At 34.8% G+C, this 7,068-nt stretch overlaps 1 long non-coding RNA gene across 1 annotated transcript; it reads right to left on the bottom strand.

Moving 5' to 3' along the window:
* Positions 1-49: 49 nt before the first annotated feature.
* On the bottom strand, positions 50-5,256 carry LOC114460165 (uncharacterized). Its single transcript, XR_003673562.1, has 3 exons — positions 5,197-5,256; positions 581-694; positions 50-107 (listed from the first exon to the last, which is right to left on the bottom strand). It is a non-coding gene; the product is annotated as an uncharacterized LOC114460165 (long non-coding RNA).
* Positions 5,257-7,068: the final 1,812 nt, after the last annotated feature.

Raw genomic sequence — 7,068 nt, 5'->3', positions numbered from 1 at the left:
GTGGTTTGATCACAGGCTGACACAGGTTTAGTGTCTTTGTAGACATACACACCGTAAAGATGGAGTCAAGCTCAGCTCCAGAGGAACCATCCACACCCTCCAAGCTGCTGTGGAGAAGACACAGACACTCAGACATGCTGAGGAGCAGCTGGAGGAAAGCACAGGAAGCTCTGCTAACATCATGTGAACATCAGTAACAGTGGGTGATGTCCTGCAGAGCCACAGTGCAGTGAGTGTGGAGCAGCCTTTGGAGCTCAGCTCACGTGTGGAACATCTCAGCATGTTTCCACTGAACAGGAGAACGAGTCTGTTGGACTGAGGCTTTATTTGTCTTCAATCCTTCACAAATCTGAAGATCACACACTGTCTAAGACTCACCTACACACTGGAGACCATTCCTACAAAGCCTTTTCTCTTTCACCTTCCACTGTTTGCTGAGATTTACATCAACACCACTTCAAATAACAAACATAGTCCGTCAAAACTGATGAGTCATGTTTACTGATGCTTTATTAGTGTGGAGTGTGAAGAACCTGGACCATCAGGAAGAAAACAAACAACCTTATTTATGTTCACTTACTGTGGGTCAGTAGATTGTCGTCCTGTGAAGTTAATGAATTTGTCCATGGACTTGTTACTTCTAAAGGACACACAACTGGGTTCAGGTCCTGGTCCACTTAGTCTGGGCTCGGTTCTGGTTCAAACACATACAGAGTTTTGAGTGTGAAGAACCTGAAGCTTCATTTATTACATGTTGATAAGCACAGATCATTCAAATCAAAATATGTTATTTATAAAGTTGTGTGTGAACGTAGAAAAAGGTGTAAATCTAAATATAATATAAACACCTAGTGGTAGAACAGTGAATTGGGGCTATTTTTGCAACAAAACTATTTATGTGTGTTTTATCCAATCTGTGTGTCTGTATTTTGATCTCTGTGTCTGTATTTCAATCCGAGTGTAGAATAAGTATTTGTAAACATAGTTGTCTGTATGTAATCTATTCTGTGTCTGTATTAACATCCATATGTGTGTGTCATCAAACCAGGACATTCTATTGGCTGTCTCTGTGCATGTGACTTTTGGAACACATTTGTTAAATATCTGTAATATTTAAACTTGTAACTTGTGCAATACCGTTAAAATCCAGCAGTTGTTGCTGGTACCAAGTGACCCTCAAATTGGAAACAAACTTCATAATACTTAAAAAAAAAAAAAAAAAATTGAAACTAAAAAACCAAAGAACTATCGGTACATGGATTGGTGTCATATGTGTTTGCCTGTTTCGTCTTTGATGTAATATATTATTATTCTGTCCCTCATATTTTGGCACATTTATGTATTTTTAGGTTCCTGAGTTCATTTATTTGGAATGTGTGGTTCTCTGTTTGCCCTTGAGAGGCCACTGTTTGGTTAATGGCTTTGCCTTTCCTGGTTTCTTCGTTGGTATTGTTTTTTGTTTGTGGTGCTGCCACCTGTTGGCCACTACCTGTAAGCAGCAGGCTTATGACGCCATTTTAAGAGTAGCACTGGAGGACTTCACATGCAAAAACGCTCCTCTCTGTGAACTTTTCCTGAGTTATCTGTGGCAAGACAATCTGTAAGTTATCAATGATGTGAAATGTTGTGCAGTAGTTTATTATTGGTTGTAAAAGTTTATTTATGTAATTTCTGCATAAATTGTTTTTCCTGTGGAGTGAGTCTAAGCTAAGTGAACCCGTGCTATTTGTGTTATGTAATAGTACTATATGTATAATAAGTTATACACTCTTTTATTTGATATTTTTACACATATGCAAATAGTAATGTATATTTTATCTGTTTTGCAGTTTTACAAAATAATTAAGAGATGGTCTACGGACATAAAGACACCCTGAGTCCTGTCGTTTCTGGGGCCATTTCTTTTATGTTAAGCTCGCTGTCTAAGCTGAGTTAAGAAACACTTAGCTGATGGCAGAAGAATTATTATTATTATTATTATATGTCTCACTGTCACAAGGAGCCGAGGCAACGCTTTATCAATTTATCATATTTATAAACAGATTTGATGGTTTTGTAAAAAAAAAAAAAAAAAAAAAAAGGTAGGTAGTTTGGTTTCAGGAATAATTGATCAACAGCACAAGCACTAACAGATTTAATAAAAAAATAACCTGGTATTGAGTGTTCTCAGATCTAAAGAAGGCGTTTGATACAGTTTACTACAATATACTTATAAGAAAAAAGGAAAATGGGGTAATGTAATGTAATGTTTTGGACTGGATAAAAAGTTATTTATGCAACAGAAAACAGTTTGTACAGATATAACAGAACACATCATGTTGTTTAAATATTAAATGTGGGGTACCACAGGGGTCAGTTTTGGGGCAAAAAATTTTCATAATGTATATGAATGTAATTTGTAAAGTAAGTGAAAAACTAAAATATGTGTTATTTGCAGATGATACCAATATGCTTTGTACTGATGTGGACTGATGGCAGCTCTTGAGGATGGTCGCTATGGAGATGTGTAAACTAAAAAAATAATAAATTACCATTAAACCTAAAAAACTAATTTTATGTTATTTGGAAATCAGAAAAAAAAAAAATAAAGATGTAAAAGTAAATATAGACAATATTAACATAGAAAGAGTGAACAAAGTCACGTTTTTTGGTGCGATCTTGGACCACGGGATCTACTGGAAGTCACACATTAAATATATTAAAGGGAAGATGGTGAGGAGTATTTCTATTGCTGTTCTGGGCAAAACAAGGCTCATTCTTAATAAAAAAGCATTGCACACTCTATTATACACTTGTTTTACCATATTTAAATTACTATCTTGAAGTTTGAGGAAATACATACATGATGAACATCCAACCGTTATTCACAATGTAAAAAAGATCCATCAGACTGATACATAACACAGGATACAGAGAACACACACATGGATTATTGTTAAAAACACCAGATTTAAAACTCCAGATCTCATCAAACTCTAAACTGTCCAAATGATTTATAAAACAAGTAAAGGTTTACTTCCAAAAGGGTTAAGAAAAGATTTTTAGAGAAAGAAGGAGAATATAATTTAAGAGTAAAACTACATTTAAACATACAATATGCTAGAACAACATTGAAAAAGATGAGTATAACAATATCAGGGGTTAAATTATGGAACTGCCTAAAGGATGAAATAAAACAAAGCACCAACATAAACCAGTTTAAAAAGCTTTTTAAATCATATATCGTTAGTAAGTATAAAGAAAGAAGAACAAATATTTTACCTAGGACAGCATTAATATATAATACGTACATCCATCCATCCATTTTCATCCAATTTAGAGACTCCAATCAACCTTACAGTCATGTTTTTGGATTGTGGGAGGAAGCCGGAGTACCTGGAGGAAACCCACGCAGCACAGGGAGAACATGCAAACTCTACACAGAAAGGACCCAGGTGTCCACCCCAGGGCTTGAACCCAGAACCTTCTTGCTGTGAGGCGGACGTGCTAACCACTATATATTGCCACTCTAAATGTATTTGATGACATTTGTGTCATAAATATAAAATAGTTTCATATTAATATGATCTACATGTCATATACATCTCTGTGTATGTATGTACAGTATATATGTTTGATGTGAATGTGTAAACTACATATATAAAATTTGTGCAGAATATATATTGAATGTTTATTGTGAAAATAATAATATAAGTAAAATATTGTTTTGTGTGCGATATTATGTAGAGAACCTTGTTTAGTTTTATTGTGATAGGGTAGGTACTGTATATATACAGTAAGCTTTGCTTCAACCTACACACTTTCAGCTGAAGAATTACACAATTGAGTGTTTATTCTGCTTTGTTATTCTAAGACTATCAAAATAAAACTCAAATTCAAATTGTTTATAAGCACAGCTTTACTGATAACCTGATAAACCATTTGCTGGTAACTTTAACCACCAACATGAGTAGTTTACACTCATTGTTTGGTCACATGCTGGGACTCTAACACACCCTCATTACTTCACTGTAGAAAATATGTAGAACCAGTCCACACAAACACACGCACACACGCACGCACGCACGCACGCACGCACACACACACACACACACACACACACACACACACACACACACACACACACACACATTTATAGCTTTGGTCGTGTCAGAATCCACTGTTCACATATTCTTAAAGTGATGCTGCTACCATATATGGTCAATTGGAGGCGTGTCTTATTGCTAACAATCATTGGTGCAAAGTGAAGTCACATGATCTAAACTCTAACACATGTCCATCATGATCTCAGATCAACAGTTAATGTCATCATCAACTAAACACTTCATACACGTCTCAACAGAAGCTCATTGAACCACAACACTAACACATAGTGTTACCATGGAAACACACACTGAACTACACAATACTAACAACAAAGATCATTACATTAAATACATCTGATCTTTAACTTTGAATGATTTATGTCAGGTTTGATTATAAAATAAGATCTTTGATGGTTCTAAATGATTGTATATGATGTAATAAAGACTAAATCAGTCATTTACAGTAATTAACAACATTTGTGCTTTGGACAGATGGACATGTGTTAGAGTTTAGATCATGTGACTTCACTTTCCACCAATGATTGTTAGCAATAAAAAACTGTAAAGTATCCTGTACTTTTTATTGAGATGATCACAGTCTCCATGTGTTTAAACCATCAGTAATATTATGTTTATATAAATATACGTGTTTATCTCCTCTGTTTACCACACAGTATATGATCCATTCATTGATCAGAGATTAATACAGTTTATTTTATATTGTTAACAAGCATTGGTCCTAAAGTGTGTTAGTGTTTGAAAAATGTGCTGTAAAAGTTTAGTGTTTATCAGGTGGTGAACTAATTATAATAATGTATAATTATTAATAATAATAACTAGTGACTGAGGAAATAGTTGGTGACTGTATTTAGTGTGAAAACAAAGAAAAGTGATTGACACTTTAGTCCACATGGACTGAGAGATGAATCAACACTGCTGTGTGTACGACCTCTGTCCACACGCTTCATAAATACTGATTCTTTTTGTACTGGTGCACATTCTACATTTCATTGGTCTGAACGTATTTAGAACCAGTTCTATGAACGGATCAATAAATGAGGCCCCTGGACCATCAGGAAGACAACCAGCAACCTTCTTTATGTGGACTCACTGTGGGTCAGTAGATGGACCTCCTTTGAAGTTCATGGGTCTGCCCATGGACTGGTCACTTCTAAAGGACACACAGCTGGGTCCAGGTCCAGGTCCAGGTATGATCTGCTTCCTGGTCCTTGAACACACACACACACACACACACACACACACACACACACACACACACACACACACACACACACACACACACACACACACACAGTGTAACACTGATGTACAGAGGTGTGAGTGCTGAGCTCTGACGTGGTCTCACCTCTGAGCTTCAGCCTGGATCTCATGTTGTTCCTTTACCGTGTCCTGATCCATAGCAGAAATACACCTACACACACACACACACACACACACACACACACACACACACACACACACACACACACACACACAATATATATATACTTTATATATAACAAAATGTACAATTATGTTCTAAGTGTTATAAAAGAGGAAAAGGTTATATACAGTGTTTTATATTTATCTATATATATACTATCCTCATTAACTGGAAATGTAAAAAGTTCAAACACATCAAACACTGGAAGAACCTTCTGTCAGAGAACCTCCCCACCCCCAAACACCCTCCATTTGGTTCTCATTCATAGATTTCTCACACACCTAATCCCTCTGAGCTATACCTTAAATATCCTGTTTATGATCCTTTATTCTCTTATCCATGAGTATTTGTAGGTTTTTTCTCTGAGTACCAACCACGTCACCACTACACCTCCTTTACTATCCACTAAACCTCACACAAGCACATATTAGTACATTTACAACCATTCATTTTATTCTTTTTATCTCACAATCTCCCTTGTTGTCATTGTTTATGATTCTGGTTATTATGATTATTGCCTCTGTTGCTTAGCAACACTTTAAATGTTGTCATTTGCTATTATCAATAGTGCTCCATGTGCCCCCTTTTAACTTAGAGCACCTGCCCCTCCAAAGGTCTCTGCACGGCCCTGCATAGTGTATAAAATGTTATACAGTTAAAATTATATGAATAATGTTATGTAAAGATTATTATTTTATATAACGTAATTTAAGGGCTACAAAAAAAAATAAATATTATGAATTTGATAACACATAATGTCAGTCAACACATGCTCATTGCTAATTTCTTGCCACACATCAAGCATAAATATTTAGCTGGCATGTTGAATTAAAATAGATATATGTCAGGTAAATTAATCTGTCTCCACACAATTAAAATGTATATTTACTTTTAGAATATTCTTTAGTTGATTTGAAACAAAACAGAACTAGGAGGTATAGAGGAGACCTGTGGGTGGGCCTGGGTGCTGGGCTCCAGGTTGAAACTATCATTGATCCCCCTTCCTTTTATTTATAATGTAGTTTTATTTATTTTATTTATTAATGAATTAATATATTTTTATTTAATTCTCTTTTTTCTCTCTCGTTTTCCCTCTCTTCTCTCAATCTATTGTGTATGTGTCTGTGTACGTATGTGTGTGTATATATATATGTGTGTGTGTGTATATACGTGTGTATGTGTGGACAGATGAATGTATAGTTGATCACATTTATTGTATATTTATACAGATATATATATATATATCAATGAGTTATGTGTATATACTGTATATACTGTATATTTATAGTGTAAATAGGTGTATATTATAAGAAGATGATATGTATAGTACTAGATATTACATGTGGTAGGATCATATAATTATATACTTCCTCCTACTCCTTTTAGAACATGTACAGACTTCACCAGCAGGATTTTTATATCATTTGTTCTCTTTGATTTGTTTGATTTATTTTCATTTTTTATTACTATTATTATTATTATCATTATTTTTTTCATTATGAGATACAGATTGCTGTTGTGTTCATGTTTGAAATCAAA

The sequence above is a fragment of the Gouania willdenowi genome, unplaced genomic scaffold (genome assembly GCF_900634775.1).
Source record: "Gouania willdenowi unplaced genomic scaffold, fGouWil2.1 scaffold_412_arrow_ctg1, whole genome shotgun sequence".
NCBI lineage: Eukaryota > Metazoa > Chordata > Actinopteri > Blenniiformes > Gobiesocidae > Gouania > Gouania willdenowi.
This window is presented reverse-complemented; position numbering and strand designations above follow the sequence as displayed.